The sequence below is a fragment of the Acartia tonsa genome, chromosome 8 (assembly GCF_053477335.1).
Source record: "Acartia tonsa isolate MP-2025a chromosome 8, ASM5347733v1, whole genome shotgun sequence".
In the NCBI taxonomy this organism is placed as follows: Eukaryota; Metazoa; Arthropoda; class Copepoda; order Calanoida; family Acartiidae; genus Acartia; species Acartia tonsa.
This window is the reverse complement of record NC_137267.1, coordinates 21,755,325-21,777,177: the sequence shown is the minus strand read 5'-3', so window position 1 is coordinate 21,777,177 and position 21,853 is coordinate 21,755,325. Positions and strand designations below refer to the sequence as shown.

The 21,853-nt window shown below is 31.9% G+C and overlaps 1 protein-coding gene across 5 annotated transcripts in view; it reads right to left on the bottom strand.

The window, feature by feature from the left end:
* Positions 1-21,853, bottom strand: part of LOC145326299 (uncharacterized) — a 195,751-nt gene that overhangs the window by 81,491 nt on the left and 92,407 nt on the right. The window contains exon 1 of one of the 5 annotated variants that reach the window (XM_080169575.1): positions 10,404-10,415. The exons of the other annotated variants lie outside the window; for them this stretch is intronic. The gene's annotated coding sequence lies outside the window, so the exon portion shown is untranslated. Of the gene's footprint in view, positions 1-10,403; positions 10,416-21,853 lie in introns of those variants that run through there. 5 annotated transcript variants of the gene reach the window in all.

Below are 21,853 nucleotides of genomic sequence, written 5' to 3'. Positions count from 1 at the left end.
CAAATGTGGCGTTTTCTGCGGATAGTAAAATTTTACTATCAGGGATAAGACAATGGCAGATAAATTGATATACATCCCCAATGATGATACACATTATTACCCTTTCTGTAGATAACCATTAATGGTTGAAACGCTTGAACAAACAAATTAATAAAACAACCAATTGAAATTCAATAAGTTTCCAAAGTTGTTAAGCCAACGAATAAGAAAACGTTGTCATAAAACTTTGAGGACTAGTGTAATAAACATGCCTATGTCTCCTTCCTCCCTGACTATGAAAAGGCAATCATTTTTGGTGGCTGCGGCTGATGAATAAACTATTTAGGTACATTAGGTACAATCTTACTTTAATATGGTTCTATTTTTTTTAATAAAAGGAGAGGGATTTAGATACAACTTTGACACACTAAGAAGACAGGTCCATTAAAACGTCTAACATCCATAACAGAAATATAATACTTTCTATAAAACTTCCCCTGACCCCAAAAAACAAGGATGACAACATCCTGAAATGACCTTTTAAAGTGTTATTGGACAAAATTGATTAGAATGGCTTCACCTTAAGCATAAAAAACAGTTGGCTAGAAGGAAAGAAGCTGCGCAACTAGCTAAAAGACACTAAAGAATCTTCAAACTTGGTTAGTATAATAATGACTTACACAATTATTTATAGAGTGGCAGCGCTGCAAGCATGGAGAGAAACTTTAAATATGGTTGGTGTTAGAATGAAAGTGGGTCTGCTCAAAATTCATGCGAAGGTCAGATAAAGTGGACACTACACGTCTTCAAAATATTTATGTAAAGAAATAAATTTTTTACAGGCGAAGCTTTTCTATAATTAGGGTCGATCCGTCCGTACGTCCGTCCGTAACGGATAGCTTTTATCGTTAATTTAGGCATGTTAGAATTGTCCTGTCGATTTCAAATTTTGCATGGTGATTCCTTTAGTAGTTAGGTACGATTTAGAAAGCGTAGCAACTCTATAATCATCACCAAAATTTTCGTACGTCCATTTTAAACATGTTTATTTTCTTACTTTTTTAACAACAAATTTTATGTGATCTAATCATCCGATTGATCTGTTTTTTTGGTATATGATTCCACAACCAAGTATAATGTTTTAAGCGAAGCAACTCTATAATCAAGTCCTAAATATTTAAGTATGTCCATAAACATTATCCTGTATAAAGCAGTTTTTCAACAAATTTACTTGCAATGTTTGCTTTGACTCTTATACATTTATATTATGACTATTCAGTTCTGACACTATATAAGTGTTCATGTCCGTTTGTCCTACCGTTTCAGTGCATCGCTTTTATGGATGTTGTCATCCTTCTTTTGGCATGTTTAGGTCTATTTTCTAGGAAAAGAGGTAAGAACAAAAACTTCATCATTTAAAACATAGGGAGGTGACATTGGTATCTTTGTTAGCTTTAAAACTTTGGGTAATTTTAATATATCTCAATTAATAGGCTCAAATTAGCAGTGCCCAAAACTATACATAAAAGTATTATTTTTAAAATTATCTTTTTAGATATTAATCAATCAATTGTCAAGTGCCTTTTCCCTTAAGATCCCGGACATTTACAAGAAAAATTTTCAGAGTATCCCATTAATGCACACATATACACAGAAGAATAAAATTGCGAGACGAGCATTTTGCAATACACCGACATTAGACGTAGTTTAGAGCTACTACCCTTACTATTTTCTTTCTTAATCACTTATTGTATTAGACAAAAAAATCCCCATTTTGGATCATTAAATTTTTTTTACAACCAATCAAGTAGGTATTAATAAAGCCAACGCAGAAAAAATCGTGGCATAACTTTTGGGTGCAAATAATGATGGTTCTAAAAGTTTGGGTATCTAATATGCAGACCAAGGGTCATGAAAGATGGGGTTAAATTACAAAAATGGGCGAGAGATAGAAAAAGTGGGGGGGGGGAGGGGTTGGAAAGGGAGCAATGGCTATGTACATAAGTAGCGAAGCAATAACAATATAATACATGTAATGCAGTATTATAAACCAGCATATGCGCACATAACATCCAGGGATTTAGTATTTGGGGGAGAGTTGGGTAAAAATAGTATTAAACCATCCCGGGACCTATGTGAGCTTACCAACATGAAGATATAATTCTGTTTAATGTAAAGTGAGATCTTACAGACAAAAAGTTACCATTTATATATTAGGATAAAAAAATTTATGGACCTAATTTTAATTCTTTTGCAAGAAATATAAATAAACCATGACTTACTTAAGCATAGTGACTTAACTGACAGATCCTATGTATAACGCAGCTACGTTACAAGACAAAAATGAGTATGTAAAGAAATTAGAGGGCAGTGGTAGTGGTGCATGCATAAAAATAAAAAAAATAAATATGACAGTTTAGAATAGAAATTTAGGCGAGTCCAATTTTACTATTTTGAAGCATTATAAGGAAGAGAAATCTTAGTCGCGAATCTACTCTATAAGACTATATTAGTTTAACGGACTGAGTATCTTGGGGCACTCTTTGATAGTGAAAATAGTGGTTCAAATTTCAAGTCACTCAATGGCAAAAATTAGTTTTTTTATTTTGAGAAAAACATACCTAAAATAATAACAAATGATCTTTAATACATTATTGGATTGAAAATCGTGAGATACTAATATAAGAATAGGTATCCAAAAATGTAAAAAAAACTGCATATCAGCAATATTTGTTTTGCAAGTATAGTGTTCGCGAAAATAGTATTGGATTTATTACAGGGAGAAAGGGGAACATTGGACTAGTAACCGGTTTTATTAATAAATTTCATATTCGTTGGCGGACTGTTCAAATTTTTCTACCAATAATTCTGAAAAGAGAGAATTTTTTTCTTACGTTATTGGGGGTGTAGATAAATATATCGTCCATTGCCTTTCCCATAAGATCTCTGGTGAAATCCCATATATTGTGAGTAGTTTATAACCACCTCCCAACCTCACCCACCAATAGATGCAATTCTAGAAATACTAAATATTTAATGTTCAAGGTTTGATGATTTATCTAATACAAATGTGTTTAATTTCTTTACAACTAAAAGATTGGTTTTATGTCTATTCAAATGATTGTCCAACACCCGTAATTGATGAACAATCCCTTGTATGAGGTAGGTTTAGATATTAAAAATAAGGGAAACAACCTGCTATTGCAAACATTATTTTTTTTGCAAATAAGCCTTGCAATATAACTTTTTATTCGTCCAAGAAAGTAATAGTTTCTTAGAACTAGTAAGATAGAGATATATATTCTCATTTAATAAGGTCTTCATCAATGAAATCCTTACATATAAGTAACAGGATACTGTCTGTATCTGCCTAAGATCTCGTTAACCACTTCGTCGATGTAGATCTTTACAGTGAAGCTTCTTTTAGGTCCAGGAATTTTTTTTATCTATTTAACTCTAACAAGAGAAATCTAGAAAACATACCCCTTAAAAAGAAAATTTAGGACTAAAATTGAAAGTTGAGGGACGATTTACTCTCCTTAATCTAATTTTTAGAATTGGATGTAGGATAATCGTGCATAAATTGACATCTAACATTTTTTCGTCAATTTAGCTTGCTAATATAGACCCTATCTAGTAGAAGGGGAGGGGATGGACAGCTGCAAACATCACTTTATCATATGAAAATCTGGTGCAATATCCAAGTAATAATATATAGACTTTAGAAGATTGTTTACTACAATCCTTAAATTTTTGGCAAACAGGATATAAAAATTAATTTTCCACATACTAGTCCAAGCCAATGGTTAAATAAAATAAAAAACAATGTTATGAGCGAAGCTACCTCACATGTCATTATGTCGAGCTGTAAGTTAATTTGTAAGTACATTGAGTGAAGATTGAAGATTATGCACAGGTCTCCGTAACAAAACCTTAGATTAAAAAAAATCTCCAAAGAAACGGACAACGGGGCCTTCAAATAGGGCACAGTGGTGGTTAGAATCCGTTGGAGATTAAATCTTAGCTGCTCCTTCTTGCCAGATATTGCAATTTGAAGTTTAGCGGTAAAAATGCCTAAAATTACAAGAATTCCAAGGATATATGCATACATGAACACCTTAATTCATCAAATAAAAAGGGTGATTTTAACATTTGAAGAGTTAAAATATCTCTTCATATGTAAACTACACACTACATCCCCATTCAAAACAATTCCTACTACTTTAAATGATGTTTTTAACTTCAATAAGAGTAATAAATAAGGTACTATAAGCTTAAAGAGGTTTGTCCAATTTACAACTTTATCCTAAAGGCTGTTACCCTGGAACCAGAAGAAAAAACTTCAGTTTAAGTTTACATATGGCCCAAGTTACTTTTAGTAATATTGCTCCCCCCCCCCCCATACTCTCACAACCTACAAACTTTAGGTTGGAGGGAGGGGGGAAGCATAGAAATGCTAATATGTTTCTCAAAAACTAATTGAAGTATAGTGGGAAAAATTTTTATGTAAGGTTTTTAGGCCAAAAGTTTGTAGAAATTATGTTGACCACCTTTTCCCCCCCACCCCTTTGTCCTAACATAATGGAGGGGGTGGGGGGGGGGTGGCAGAAGATCATTCCAATATGTTTTTAAAAACTATTAGATATATATATAAGCTTTTGGATTTGTATTGTTGTAGGACCCAAAGCACTTTTACATATATTGCTGACCTCTTCCCCTCCCCTCATAAATCAAAAACATAACATTTTGCAAAGAGAGAAAGGGGGGAGGGTTGCAGCTGAAAGAGTACTACTCTGTTGTGTTACTAAGAAACCGCTAGAATTATAGCAGCAAAGCAAACCTTTGAGATGTGCTTTGGTAGGTCAAAAGCAACTTTTACAAAATTTGCTGAAACCCCCCCTCCAAGCCCCACTTCCCTCCGTATTGCTTTACAATCTCCCTCCCCCCCCCCTCCAATAAAGTAATAGAAGCAAGTATAGCAATACCCTTTAGGATTTAAACTTCAGTAAATTTCCTCCACCCCCATAAAAATAATATTAAATTATTGCTTGCCCTCCCCCTCACTCTTAAGCTACCCTCCATAAAATCTCACCACCTGTGTTTTACTCAGGAACCGCTAAAGCATTAAGGAGCAAACTTGGAATAAAGCTTTTAGATTTCCAAATTGCTCTATATGTATTACCTATTCAATGTTTGGGGAAGGAGCAATGGGTTGACAATATTTCTTTTATTAGTCCAATAGGTTGGAGGAGATTATGCAGCAAAATAATTGTATTTGGAATAGATATTAGGGTTGTAGTTGGAATAGATATTTAAAAAGTAAATATGGGCCTATATAAGTTAAAATAATAACCCTGAATATCTCTAGAGGTTTCTAAATGATGCACAATATTATTTACCTATGCCACTAGCCACTATTTCTAACAGATAGAGGGGGTTGGTTGCAGCAACATTTGTAAGAGATTTTGATGCCTACTAAAGTTTATGTACTAAAGCTTATATATTTCTTTAGTGATATCTAAAGAACTCTGCCCCTTCACCCCCTTCCTATTAGATTTCATTAGGAGGGGGGGGATGGGATGGGGGGTAGTCAACAATATTTCCAGAAACTTGGGGCCTAAGAATCTTACATATAAATTTTTCTCACAATACTTCAAGTAGTCTTGAGTAAAACATAATACTATTACTTTGCCCCCCCGCCCTCTTCCCCCTTAAATTTATGGGCTGTAAGGGGTGGGGTTAAAGGGGGGAGGGGGTTGTGAGTATTTTAAAAACTAACTTTAGCTATATGTAAACTTGAACTGAGGTTTTTTCTACTGGTTCCAGGGTAACAGCTTCTAGCTTAAAGTTATAAACTAGACATTGTACCTTTTTCATTACTTTTGTTAAAATAATTTTTTAAAAGTTTTAAAATTTTCTAAATGGGGAGGGACTGTGTAGTTTACATATGCAGAGACATCTAAACTCCTTAAATGTTAAACTCACCTTTTTATTTGATGAATTAAGGTGTTCATGTATGCATATATCCTTGGAATTCTTGTAATTTTAGGCATTTTTACCGCTAAACTTCAAATTGCAATATCTGGCAAGAAGGAGCAGCTAAGATTTAATCTCCAACGGATTCTAACCACCACTGTGCCCTATTTGAAGGCCCCGTTGTCCGTTTCTTTGGAGATTTTTTTTAATCTAAGGTTTTGTTAAGGAGACCTGTGTATGTAGGGATAAACAATGGAAAATAAATTAAACTTAGTATGAAATTCTGCTTTTGTAGCTATAATCTAAGAATATTATGTAAATTCACATTAGACTTATATCAATTAAAATATTAGCTTTCAAAGTTTCGCTTCAATGAAAACTAATCGTCCTTGCGTATTATTATTTCCTTTTCCTCTAGTAAAAAAAATCCTCTAAACCATTTAACAATTATACGAGCAATTAATATATCAGTAAAGACTTGGTTGGATATCTAGATATGTTTTTTCATTACGGCTAAATTTAATAGCAAACACTAAAAAAAACTTGATTAGTTCTTTTGGTTGGAGGTTGATTGGTAGAATCCCAGCAAAAATTAAAGGCAATAAATATTATAAAGTAGGATAAATTCTTTGGTCTCTAAAAGTAAATGAACAGTTGGAACATTAAAATAAAGTTCTGTAATCTAAAAGTTGCGTTCTTATACTTTTTTTTCACTGTTCTTCTAGTAAACCATATAAATATTTGGCCATATATCCCAGAGGCACAAATGGTTGATTTTAATTCTCCAATAAAAATATTGATATCATTAAAATTGATCCAAAATTTTTTTTTAAAACTATTGTAACCGAAGTTTTTTGTCTTTAAGGTATTGTTTATGTTAAGTGAAATAACGAGAAAAATGACTTCAGAACAAATATTAAGTTTGTGACAGTTAGATAGGAATTAAAGCCATATGGCCATACCGGCTACTTGTAAATCAAGGATTATTTACTACAGATATTTTAAACGTTTTATAAGTAAGTGAACAAGATACAATTGACATTTTAGAAATTGTTCTCTTTATATATTTGTTTGTTCGGTAACGACTAGAAAACAACAAGAATAAAGTTGCCGAGTAGCTGCGTTTAGTTGTTCCCCTCAAATTGCCCAGTCAAGTACATATACCCCCCCTTACCTATTTTGAAATAAATTGAAAATGATAAAAGGGTAGTATTTCGTATTTACTTCATATTAGGTCAAGTGTAGCCCCGCAGGTAAAAGGAAACCACTACTGTAGGCCAAGAAGGTTTGGCATAAATAAAACATAAGTTTGTAACGTTTGTAAGAAATTCCTTGTTGGGTCTTTTAATTCATATTATCTTTAATTTGATCTTATTATCTCTCTATGTTTTCATTTAACTTTGAGGCAAATTTCTTTATGGCTTTTTATAGTTCTTTAGAAACAAGTTGAAATATCAAAATGTTTTAGCCTCTTTATTAAATGCTGCTTCATTTGTTTTTCAGTATGAAATGTTAAACACAAGATTGGTGCTTTCTCTCAAAGTCCCTTACGAGCACAGAATCCACCTCCCTCACTAAAAAAAATAATTAAAAAGAGGGGATAGTTTTTTATGCACAACACATTTATGGAGCCCCAACACTTCTGGGCTACCCTGTATCCAATATAACCTAACCTAACCTAGCATAAATTAAAAGAAACCTACACTTATATTCAAATTATTTCAAAATCAAGAGGGGGCGGTCTGTGCTTCACTGGGCACTATAGGGAAACCGCCGAATTAAGATTTACTCCATTTGATTTCCGATTTTCCCTCCAATTATCCCAGGCTCTTAATTACACCAATTGCACACACTAAAATTCACACACACACACACTAATACAAACACAAATATTTTGAAAGAAATATGTGTGCTATTTGTTTATTGTGTTATTCTTATTCAAATGGTTACAATAAATTCTAAGCTGAAATGTGTTTCAAGTGGTGTATCCAGAATTCAAGTAAAGTTAAAAGGGGGTGGAACACCTCTAATTTGGGGTCCGATTCCTAACAACCATATAACACACCATAAAACATTCAATGGGGACAGAGACATCCAAGATGTTGATTTTTAGGGGGGTAGAATGGGAGGTTTCAAAGGTTAGGGGGAGGGGAGGTTGATTCTAATATATTTTTTAAAATTTTGAGGGGGGTCGGTAAAAACAGGGGTTTCAATGTTTGACAGTGGTAAACACCCTTTTACCCCACCTTATGATTGGGGTCGTCAAGTTGAAAAGAAAACCATCTTTTAAAATTAGTTTAAAAGAGCGCTTTGCAAACCCAGTAAAAATCATGTGCACGCCACTAAAATAATCATTATTAAGCAATACAAGATCCACCTAGAATTACCTACAAACAGACACGCACACACACACACATGTATGTTTGTGGTTATGTTTAGCGTGTGAAATGTCAAATTAAAGCGTCAGACAGAATAAACCAAAAACAACTACACTTACAATTAGTGTCATTTCAAAACAACAAATATTTTCATCTAACAATAGCAAATAAATAGGAAAATACTGCATTTAAGAAGCGTAGCATTAACAAACTTTATTTGGTCTGAAAAAAGGGCTAACAAATTGGTTAATTATCAACTTTGCGTGACGGTCAAACGGACGAACAGACAAACATACATAACCAAGTTTTATAGTTGCAGGGATTTGAAGAGATAAGCCAATGGCTGGTAAATTGATGTACATCACCAATCATGAAACACAAAATTGCCCCTTTAAGAGATTAAAATTAGTGGTTGAAACGCTTGAACCGTCAACTTAATGATCCAGCCAATCAAAATTAACTTAAGTCCCAAAAGTTGTTAAGCCAACAAATGAGAAAACGTTATCATAAAACTAGTAATAAACAGCCCATTGTCTCCTCTCTCTCTCTGTATTGCCTTTCTATTGGAAAAAATCGCAGGAAAACAAGGACACCGGAATGCATAAGAAGTTAACATGTATATATCTGGCGTGGGGTGTTGTAAACACCATATTATATATTGGCCCATATCCGTTATTACTTTCACTTCCATATATTATTGAGAGAGTGATGGGGGGGGGGGGGGAAGGGGGTGTTCTAAACAATCGCCCCTAGAACTATCAGTTTTAGTGAAATAAAACAAGGCGTGATTTTTTTAATATTCCATTTTAAGCATAGTATTTTTTTTTAAGTTTATAGATTTAAATCAATCAAAATCAATCCTAGTTTATTCTTTAAAATATTAACTTTCCAAATTACACAGTTTTCTTTTATGGGTTACAGGGAACGTGTAGTTGATGATAAATTACTTTAGCCCAAAGTTTAAGTTCCAAAAGCAAAACTCTGCCATTATACTTTATAAATTACTAGCGGCTGCTCTCCTATCATTTAACATATCTGTATCCGAAAAAGTAAGGAAGTGTAAAACCTAATTTAAATATAAAAATTAATTAGCCTAAAACCATCCAACGACACATAAAAAGCTTACATAAAATGAAGAACTCAATCGGTTCAGTAGTTACTAAGATCTCAAGCTATACCTAGGCAAAAAAAAGGTTTACTACTTTATTAAATAACAGAAGATTAAGGGTAATATAGTATTCTAATATTCTTAACTATAAAGTAAGTTTTAGTGGTTATTTATCGCACCATATTATAGGCAGATTTCCGCGGTATTTAAAAAGAAAAATTATAAGCTTAGCCACGAGGAGCAGAAGGCCCTTGCTAACAAAACTTGTATTGTTTTTATGATTTTTATTTTAATATACGTGAAAAATTGTTTGTAATACGTTGCTAAACATGATTCTCCAGTATGTCTGAGAATCGGTTCTAATCCTGCGGACATTATTAGATTTCTAAGCCATACTGGATATATGGTTATGAGTTCTGTAAAATTCAATTTGAGAAAGACAGATAAAATATGTAAATAAGAGTACTAATGAAATGCATCTAACTAAAGTTTAGTTGCTTAAAAAATACCTTCTTTGTATTTTCTGAAAACCTATACCCGCCCCCTGAATACTGGGGCGGCAGGAGGAGGGCGGGACCTCATTATAAACTTTGATTTGCAAATTCCGCCCCCGCGACAACCCCCCACCCCCCTTACTCATGTCAAAGAACCCTTTAATTCTGCAACTTTAATTCAATTGGGGTCCATGCGTAACAGCTGATCTCTTAATAGCGAGGCTAAATAAAATCGCTTCGTATTAGAGACAGCTTTCTGCAGATATTAAATAAAAAATCAGAGGATTTTCTTAACCCCGAGGGACCGAAGGCCCGGTCTAATAAAACTTGCATTAATTTTATGATTTTTTTTAATATTCGTGAAAAATTGTCTGTAAAACGTTGCTTTACATATCTTTTCGGTATGACTGAGAACAGGTTCTAATCCAGCGGATATTGATTGGTTTCTAGGCCATCCTGGGAAAGTTTTTACAGGTCAGCTCCGAAACTAGCCCCTGTGTAAAAACGCTGTGGAAAGTAACTGCTAGTTGTTATATACCCTTCCATTAAAGTTGAACTCTGATCATCTTAAAAGCATTTCTTAATGTAATACATATGTACAAATGCAATGCATTGAGATGCGTTACAACCTTACAAGTGTTTACTGTTGGTCTATCGGTCTTTGTTCAAGAAAAATATTGAAGTACATCCTTAAAATAACTAGGTATTCTATTGATAGAAATTTTTAGTTTAAAAGTTTAGATACTACTAGTCTGGAACTAATCAATCACAATTCAATAAAAGTACCCAAAGTTTTTTGGTTGTAAAAGTTTTGGTACCAGAGTATTTTGCTGTCCAATGTTCCATCCCTCCCTGGAATAATTCTTTTATTAGAACATAGAAATTTTACTAGATCGCTAATCGATCAATATGATAACAAATTTAAGGTGTAGCAACTTTTTAAGTATTTTCTGTTCGCATTGGACGTTATTATCCTTGCGTATCTATCCATTTTTCTACTCTTTTAGTTTGCGGAATTGCTCTAGATTTTTGACAAAGACAGGCTCCGTTATTTTGATTAATTCATGTATGTGTGTGTGTGCTTGTATTTGTGTGTGTGTGTGTTTGTTTGAAATGCTAAAATTTTTGCAACTATGAATGTAACAAGGATGACAACTTAACTAATAAGCGCAGCTTAACAGGTCTGATCCTTCTCTGTATTGCAGGAATAATATATAGCCATAGATTTCTAAATCTTTCGTCCAATTAAGAAGGTAGTTTTGGGATGATTTCGAGGGAGAGGGGTAATTTTTTCTTCTGTAAATCACAAAAACACGACATTTTCAACTTAATTCAAAATAGAAAGAGGGTGGGGCAGTGAAACCAAAATATTCCAGCAATTTATTAAAATTGGAAGAGTACGTGAAAAGTGAAAAAAAATAGAGTAGCTGTGCGACACGTAATAATGATACAGCTATCTATTGTCATTTCAATTTGATTTGATAATGAAAAAGACAAGAGAAATAGATAGATAGAGAGACAGATAGATAAAGAAATATGGAGTAATAGAACAATAAGGGTAATTGATATACTTCAACCTAAGAATATATGTAGTTTTACTCCTTTTAGAATACCTAATTATTCAGACAAAATATTTTTTTTCAGTTTATTGATCAAGAGCGTGTCTTATTATATAAGGTTGGTATGTCCTTGTGTTTTTAAAAATCTAAAAACTACTGCACTTATTCCATTACAGGGCAACAATTAAAAAAAATACCTATATTAAGAATTTTAGTATTTTAAAATCGAAGTAGATGAAACTGCAACCCTATCACCCCTAAAAGAAATAATAGTCCCCCCCCCCCAAAAAAAAAAGATTTTTATTTAAAATAAGAAAAGTGTACCTAGGGTAATACATTTTCTTATAGAAATAATCAAATAATATTCAAAGAACCAATAATAATTTTTCTTTAGAAGCAATATCCCCTATTCCTGACTGAGGTTAATTGAGTGAATAGCAGTTATATTATTTCATATCTCACAACTTACGATGATTTGATAAAAAATTTGTCATTACTCAAAATTTTATTGTCTCAAATCATGATAGATTGATGAACCAGGAGGGAGGGGACATTGGACTGTAAATTACACTGGTACCTAAAGTTTTATAACCGCGTTATTTGTTAGATCAAAATATCAATTGGTTGATCTCTACAAGTGTGTTCAAACATTTCAACCAACAATTTTAATCTACAGAAGGGGTAATATTGTTCTTCACCAATAGGTATGTAAATCAAAATATCCTCCATGGTCTTATCACTTAAGATCCCTGATTGATGACGGTTTACTGTTCATTTCCGTACTTTATGTCCTCTTTTTTTTGTAGATAAGATATTAGATTACAAAGGTATGGCAAAGCAACCAAACTAACGGTAACAGGCTGACGAACAGATCATATTATGTGATTTATTGACAAAAGCTGTTAAATTTGCTTTTAACTAACCTTTAATTGATGAAATGTCAAAAACTTAAAATCAAAATACTTTTGATTTTGGGAAAAGTATATCTAACACAATTTATTTAAAAGGTTTAAATTTTGGTTTCACTTTACTTCAAAGAAGATTTGAATATAAGGGAGAGGCTCATGAAGAAAGCTTAACATCAGGGATCTTAAAGGATAAGACAATGGAAGATGAATTAGTGTACATACATCCTTAATAATTATAAAACTCAACCCCCTCTTCAGATTAAAATCATCAATTGAAAAGTTTGGACACTACTAGTTTGAAACCAACCAATCAAAATTCAATTATTGCTAGAAGTAATATCTTTCCTGTAAACAAAAAGAAAAATATTTAGGGTCAAGTGCAGCTAAGAGTAAAATATTGTTGGTAACGATTGCTTCCTGGTTCCGTGGATGATTACCAGGTTCCTGGATCTAGCATTACACGAAATAATCCTGGAGCCACCAATGTTTATATCAAGTAGGTACTTTAAAAGTAGTTAAACATTTGTTGCTAGAAGAAATATATATCCTCCTGTAAACCAAAAAGAAAATATATTGCTTTTTCAGAAACTTTTTTAAAAGAATGAAAAGTGTTTTGGTAAAAGCTGGTCAAAAAAGTTGTTGGCCTAACCATTTTACCAACTAAACTTTCAAGACAACACTTGGATCAGGTCGAAAAAGCAAAAGATGGTATTTTTTTAAAATTTTTGTCTGTAATACGATGTTATACATGATTTTTAGGTATGGCTGAGAACCTGTAATAAACGAGCGGATAGTTATCGGTTACGAAGTCAAACTGGTGTGAATCATAAAGGCTGCTTGATGCTAACAGTGTGACCGCACAGCCTAAATTCGCATAATATGGCCTAAATATAATTAAGGATTGCCAGAGAGAGAATAAACATTGTAATTACACTAATATTCATTGGCTCTTTAGAAAAATAGAAATAATTTTAATATAAAGGAGTTTTTGTTGATGTAAACCAATAAATCAACTAATGTCAATTCCCTTATGATCCCTGAGAAATATTAATCAAGCCATTAGCATGATATTAGTTGTCGTAAAATACAGTTTCGTATATTTGACTTGATACCAAAACTTTATTTATTCATTTATTGCCTAGAAACATTAGTTTAACTTTTGTTCAGAGAACATCAATGAATCAGTTACACGTAGATGCATGTCCACTACCACTTACTCTTATTTTATAGGTATTATGATATAATTGTACTATTGATTTTAAAGTAGCATCAAGATTACTTTCCTTTTCCCAATAATACATTATCTAGTTAATTGATTAATCCAAGTTGGTTCAAACTAACAGTGTCAAAATTTATAACCATTAATTTTCATTTACGTAATAAGGGGTTATTTTGTTTAGCATAATGTACTATCATCCCTTAAATGTACTGAGTTGGATCTTTAAATCATTTCAATGGTGCGCCAAATTGGGGTGGGCCTAATTTCAGCCAATCACAGCGCGGCATTTCGTAAAATGCTGTGCTCTCATTGGTTGAAAGTTGGCTCACCCCGATTTGGCGCACCATTGAAATGATTTAAAGATCCAGCTCTCTATAATATACTTTTAAGTTTCTCTCAGCTTGATAAATTAAATAACTTGATTAAAACCATTGCCTTTAATAATCATATAAGGGTATCACTTGTATATAGGTACCTTTCATACCAAGAAAATCTTTTTAAAATCATACAAACGTACCTGAAATTAAAAAATCTTTATTTTAAATTATTATTTTCATAGTTATGTTATTTTGTTGTTGTAATTGTTGATGTAATAAATTACTCGTGACGTCTAGATGTTAGTGTGTTGGCTTTCCTGTTTATTGGTTTCATATCAACCTTAAATTAAATTAAGGTTACTGAGAACAAGGATGACAACACCCATTACTTTAAAAGAATATATACATTTTAACTTGTCCACGGATAATTAATAAAAAGGTGTTATTTCTTTTTGGTGCCAATTGGCTTTAGCAAGGAAGTTGACAATTGTAACCAAAGTTTTATAACTAGAATATCTTTGGCTCAAAAAATTTGGGTACTCTACAGAAAGTTTTTTATTTACGCTTATAAAAAAATAAGCGAATAAAAGATTTGACAAAAAGATTACTACAATAACTCAAAATTCTATTGACAACAAATATTTTGTATGCAGTTATCCAATATCCATGTCAAATTCTTTATTATGTCAACAAATCAAAAACTCAAATTTAATTGTGTATTATTAACCTATTTCATGGAAATTATGCTATTAGAAAAAACAAAACATCTTGAAACCAAAGATCTTTTATAAGTAGCGAAGCAATAATACTGTAAAAATAGATTATTGATTAATTTCATCACTTTTTCAGCAATTTAATCCAAAGTGTATAAGTATTTATTTTTCTAATTTTGGGCTGATAATAGGCAAAATATTATGTAAATTTTACAGACGAATATTTACCAAATTAGAAAAAAAACTATGAAAAAATAAATATAATTCAAATGCATTTTATAAAGATATTGCCATCATATTTTTATCTTGCACTTTTTTATAGCTTTCAATTAAAATTGTAATTTAGCTTTCCAAGTCATAAATTAAAAAGCAATCTTATTTTTACCGAGTGTAAAGAATTGTTAAGAAAAGCATTGTGTTAAAATTGGCAAGCAGCTAGTTAGAACTCAAAGCACTATCTTTTTCTCACTTTTTATCAGTTTATAATGCTTTCTTTAAAATTCTAAAAAGAGAACTCTTTTTGTTATTACCTAAAAAGACACTCCCAAAACTAATAATTCTTATTTTTGTCCCAAATGCAGGGAGGACAGGTCATTGGACTGTGAATAAAATTCAGCTCTCTACAGAAAATGTTAAAAGAAAACTGAGGGAAACAATATTTTGTACCTATTACATATATCTTTTGGGTAATTTCTCAAGAATCTTAAGAAATAGTACGTTGGACAATAAATAGCTGTAAACCCCCAATGATGATAAACTAATAACAAATTGTTTAAAAGTTTAAAAACTACTTATGAAAATTTATCAAAGTATCCAAAGATTTTATCCAACTAATAAAATAAATATAAAACTTTTGGTACCAGGCTAATTTACAGTCCAATGTCCCCTCTCTCCCATCCTGCTATTTTGTATGGCATTTTTACAAACAACCAAGCACGATTTCGAGACAAAATGCTTTAAATAAAGAAAATAGAAAGGCAGAGAGTCCCATGACACACATGAAGTTGATTTAATACGAGGTCAAATCATTTAAGAGAGATTTAAATATGCACTGAGATTCAGATGCACATTGTATCGTTCATGGCCTGCTAGCCGCACCAGGTTTTAGCCAAGATCCGCAGCTGAAGTCAGCCGACATTCTTGCTATTCTGTCAAACTATAACAGCAAAAAAATTTCGTAAGTTGTCAAAAACTTAAATGCACAAACCTTAATTTCACTAGATCTTTAATCAGCAGGAATTATTAGTATGTTAGCCGGTCAGTCAGTCGTTTAAAAAAACGCAACTGCAGAACCTTGATATTACGTCTATTCTTATATATTATGTATACTGCACATTAAATAGACTTTTATTATCGCTCAAACAATGCCCAATTTTTCAGCATTTAGGTACTTAGAGGTAGTAACTTTTTTTTATGCAAAATAAGGATGCTTAAAGGGGAGAAGAGGGGTGTTATTGTGAAGCGTTATCATAATACGAATTTCTTTTTTCATCTAAAATACGAGATTTCTATACATGTAACCTTCCCCTCTCATTAAAAAATGGGTAACGTTAATAGGACTTCCAATCTCAAAGAAATAGTCAACGATATAACTCTGTAACAAAAGCATCTGGTGTCATATTTTTTAGACTATGTAGCTTTTATTACAAGCCTCAAAAAATCAAAGGGGGGGGTTTTTAATGCAACCATCTCGTAATCAGTGAGCAAATGACACTTAGAATTCGAATTTCGATCTGAACTTTTGCATGAGTAATCCTTGGTAGGTCTATTTTCCCTAAATCGAACAAAAAGTTGGAAAAATAACGGCTAGCGGCTCAGCCGTTCAGCCGTTTTTTGCCTATTTTCAGGGTAAATCCATCATCAATTACGTAGGAATCGACTTTTTAAAACATATTTTTGGTTTAATTCATGTTAAATGATAGCAATAACCAATTTTAAAACTTCTAGTACCAACAGCTACCGTCTAGAACTGTTTGATAGCGTTTTGGAGTAGAAAAGAGTATTATGTTGAGAGAGGTTTCGTGACTAATATGCAATATAAATAGCAAAAAAATGGCAAAATAGCTGAGCCGCCAGCTGTTAGCCGTTACTTTTCCAACTTTTTGTTCGATTTAGGGAAAATATACCTACCAAGGATTACTCATGCAAAATTATAGATGGAAATTCGAATTCTAAGTGCCATTTGCTCACTGATTACGAGATGGTTGCATTAAAAAACCCCCCCCTTATATATTATTTTAAAAATAAAAAAAAAATCAATTTAGCTAGTTGACATGTAACCTTTTTAATCTCTCTCCAATATTATTTGAAACAAATGTTAAGTGTAAAGAGAAAAACTATTGTAATTTTCTGGTCTACAGAATTTAAGGTCAAAATGTCAAATATTAATTCCATTTCGTTCAAAGAAAAATCATTTTGTATTAACTTAATATTTTGTTCTCAATTTTAGGTAAACTTCTATGTTTCTAGGATGGTTTTAGGCTATTTTACTCCCCCCGCCCCACCTCCTCGAATACAGATATGCTTGGAAGGCAGCCACTAATCCTATAGCCTCGAAATAGTAAGGTTATTTTGTGAAGCTAAAGAATTCGGAAATTACTGGTCAGAATGGGTGGTACTTTTCATAAGGGCCTTATAGATGTCTTGGTGTGGTTTAAGGCTATTTCCTAAATTCATTTGCCTTCCCATGAGGGCAAGTGGCGAAGCAACTTCTAATATAGGTAATATAGGTTATTTTTATTAATCTAAATTTTGAGCAAGATCAATTTATCATCCATTGTCCAACTCTTAAGTTTCTTGCAACTTAAGCTGTTTAATAGAATTAACATTATTATTATGAAAAAAAGTTTTAATTCCAAGTAATTATATTTTTTAACCTTGATTTAATTTTCAACAATTATTCTTCATTATTAATCAACCACAGAGTTCAAAGTGGTGGTCTTAAAAATCAACAATAAAAATATTTTCATTCTATTTTTGAAAGCACGGGTCAAAGATCCATTTAATCGCTATTATTCTTTCCCTTCCTCCATCATTATAATTTTTGTTAAATATTAACACAAATATTTCAAGATTGAAATAAACAAAAAGTTTGTTAAAATTTAATTTTTGTTGTATTTGAATCCATCAAGGTTTGCGGTATATTTCGTACAAATAAGAACTAATATTTCATGTTGTTTCATTAAGTGCTGCTAAGTGTTTTAACATGATTGTAATTAATAGTTTGGCTTTTAAACCAGGGAGAGGACAGTGGCAGCCATTTCCTCCTCCTTGCACATATTAAAAGCTACTAAATAAAAACAAAAAAGTTTTTAAAGAAATATGAAAACAAATCCAATTTTTAAAAAACAAACATATGACAATGTATGTAAATCACATTTGGATATTATGACAGGAGAAAAATTATCGTCCATTTAGATTGATTTTCCCCTGTCATTTACAGTACATGATAATCTGTTATAAGATCCAAGTAATAATAAATCCATTTATAGGACAGAACAAAGAAAAATTCAGTTCCATAAGATAAGAGAGTTTAGAAGATAAAAAAAGATGGAAGTAATGAGTTTGTGGTCTCTTAAAACGTTTTATAGATCATTTATCCCACACCGAGAAAATAACAAAATTATTATCATTGTTTTATGGTTCTCTTCCGAGAAATTAAAATTCACTTTTTATACATCAAGATCATAACTGATACAAATTTCTGTTAATTCTAAGCGAAGCTATCCTAAAATGAGGAATTTGTATGTCGCTACAACTAGTTTTAAGTATAGTATGGAATTTTATAAAAAGAAGTATTGCATATATAATATTATTGTAAGATATTCTTTAAAAGAAGCAGAAAATCAGAATAACGTTTATGTATATGAACATATGTCCTTGTCCAAAATTGCTTTACTCTGAAAATATAACATAAAAACTTATTAAAAACTTAAAATTTCTTATAATATTGTGAATCCATGTGTAGAATTTCTTATTAAATTCAACATAATTTACGCAATAATTTTAATCATATAATGTATTAAGTCTAATTCATAAGTAATAAATTAAAGGCTTGTTTTTAAGTTTTTTAGAGATATTTAGTGTTTTTCCTGGAATATATTTAATACATTTGCATGAAGGGGAAGGGGATATCTTTCGACGACCCACCCAACAAAAAGTTAAATGTGGGGGTGGGGGAGGCCGAGGGGTGACTCCAACCTTCGACCCTTGACACAAACAAATTCGCATTCCCCTTGCAAATGTCCACAAAAATAACAAGACCTTAACTGTAGTAAAAAGATAGCAAACTGACTGAGGCATGGTTTAAGTGATTTATTGGGCAGATAAAACTTTCGTTTGTACAGGGATAAGTTAATGGACGGGATATAAATCTACCTCCCAATGTATATTAGAATATTTTTAGATAAAACATTTTTTTAATAGGAGAATAAAAAAACACTGGTAAATCCTGTTAAATTCATGATAAAACATTGAATAGAAATTATCTCAGTGGTTGGTGTTCTTTAAACTTACCTGAAATAAATTAAGAATTAAAAACGGATCTTAATAAGGCAGGTATTGAAAATCAATCACATATTATGCAAATCCTATAATATATGTAAAGTAGTAAGCTGTTTCTTTTGTCTGAAGCTAAAGTTCTCGGAAATGACTGGTCCAAATGGGTTGTACTTTCCGGGAAGCTTTACAAATGTCTTGGGTTAGTGTTAGGCTTTCCCCTGACCTCACTTGTTATCCCCAAGAGGCTAGCGGCGAAGAACTAGTTTTATCTAAAGCAATGTGCGTGTTTTAATTTCTTGTAACACCGAAAACTTAACAGAAATTTTGGTTTTACGTTGGGACCCTATTTAATGAGTAGATACGCTACGAGTAATCAATTGAAAAAATAGGCTAAAACTTGTATAAAACATTTAACAACATTGAAGAAACTCTGCGAAGGTGAAACTGAAAGTAAAAGTCTGATAATGCATAGGGACACTGATATGTGCAAAGATAGTATCATTGGGTGTCTCTTCATTTCCGCATATTTACCAGGGAGGGAGGTAATTTTGTTAATCATCAAGTGGGATGTGTACTAATTTATCCTCCATTACATTATCCCTAAAGATCACTTATATCAACCCTAATAAATAGCAATTCATATTCTAAAAATAAAAAGCAATTAATATAAGTGAAGTAAAAGGCAAAAAGCAACTTGTGTTAATGAGCGGTTTAAGTGAATAAATAATAAATATATGAACGGAAGTGAATGCACAACCAACCATTGACATGTTCTATACAGAATACAGGGATATGCCATTAGATTAAAAATAGAATAGTAACAATATTTAAACATGCCTAGACACTTAATCTAACCCATATATACCTGCTTCCCATGTCTCAACTTAAAGATTTATCGTTTTTGTCCTATTCGAACATGCCCCATTCTTAAATACTTGGGTTTGTGTGTATGTATAGACAATCTTTTGAGGATTTAAAAAAAATTATCTTTCGTTGACCAACCCCTATATCCCTGTAAAATACCAAACACAGATAAAATTCAAGGATAAGATCAGATAAAAGGTTTAGAAGTAAACACCTTTCATTTATTTTCCAAACATAATAACTACCATTGAAATAACTTTGCTTAACTATGAATGATAATGATAATATACGAAAGGGTAGGTAGGAGCTTATAAATCATATAAATCTATCAAAAGAATATTATATTACATCCTATTGTATAAAACAGAGTTTTTTGTCTGAAGCTTAAGATCTTAATAAATAATGAACCGATTGGGTTCTCGATTTTAGGAAAGCATTACACAGGTCCTTTGATCTTCTTAAGCTATTTTGTATCCAGATTTAAGTCTTGAGATGGTGTCAAGCAATTCCTCTAACCCCTCTTTGCCCCTTGGAATACAAAGCCCCTAAATACTGGGGCAAAACCCCTAGTATACTTATAGCAGCCGAGAAAATCATAATCTAATCTTATAAAAGATCAATTGACAGGCGGACAAAGTAAATTATAAAGAAGATTTCAAACCTTGTAAATCTATCATTTGAACTATCAGCTAAGATATGGTTTCTTTTCTCACTCATAGTACTTTGATTGCTTAAAATTTGTGAGGGTGTCTTATTCTTAGCAAAGGCATCCCTCATCATTATTGTCACGCACTTGGCATAACATATATGCCCAAAACACAAACACACATTACTAAAAAATGCAGGAAAAACATGCACATTACATTAATAAAACTATAATTAATTTTCCTACCTTCCTGTCATGTAAAAGCTTCATATGCCAATTTTAAAGCATTTTGTAGATTTTAATATTTTTTTTACAAGAACAAGAAAGATTTAATGTAAATTTTAATTAGCGTATTATATTGAAGAGATGCAGCTTTTTCTATAACTACAAAATGTCTGTACGAATAAGGTTGTCATAAAAGGGCCACAAAAATGAGGTTTTTTTTGCTAATAAATGTTATTAATAATTAATCAATATATTTTTTACAAGTACAGGCTGAGAGAAAGTGAAATTCAAAGCTTATCTATTATAAATAGGCCTGTAAAAGTTTGTATTATCAGGAATAGAGAGATGAGACAATGAAAGACAATTTCTTAAATTAAATTCGTTAATTCAATTATTAATCTGCCAAAGAAAGTGTGGAAAGATTAAATAATCAGCAATTGATCTATCTCTTTATCCCTGACTTGATACATTAGTATACACAGAGCATTCTTTATTATGATTGACATTTCAACCCTCGATTAAACATAACTTTTTCATATTACTCAAGGATGTAAACAAAAATTAAGTGAATTATACCGTATCGCATCATAATATAGACGTCAAAAAAATAACTTTAGCCTTTACGTTTTTGAACTAACAACGTTTTACTTCTATGAATTATGAAAATAAGCTTCTAATTTTGAAGTAATAAGTCTGTGGAATTGATTTCTTACTTGTTTAGTGTTTACCTTTTTAAAAAACCTTGAGAATGAACTTTAATCTTTCTATTTAATTCTAGTAATGGGTTTAATTCTAGCTAAACTATTTCAACAACCTAATGTTTAGATTAAATAGGGTTTCGTGGTGGTCTGTTTATAATAGCACAGCCACTATATAACCAAGGTCTGTTTGTGCATTCGTCTTGTGGTCCAATCGTCCGTCACATAAAAATCGTCACAGTGCAGGTTTACATTAAAATATGTTCTTT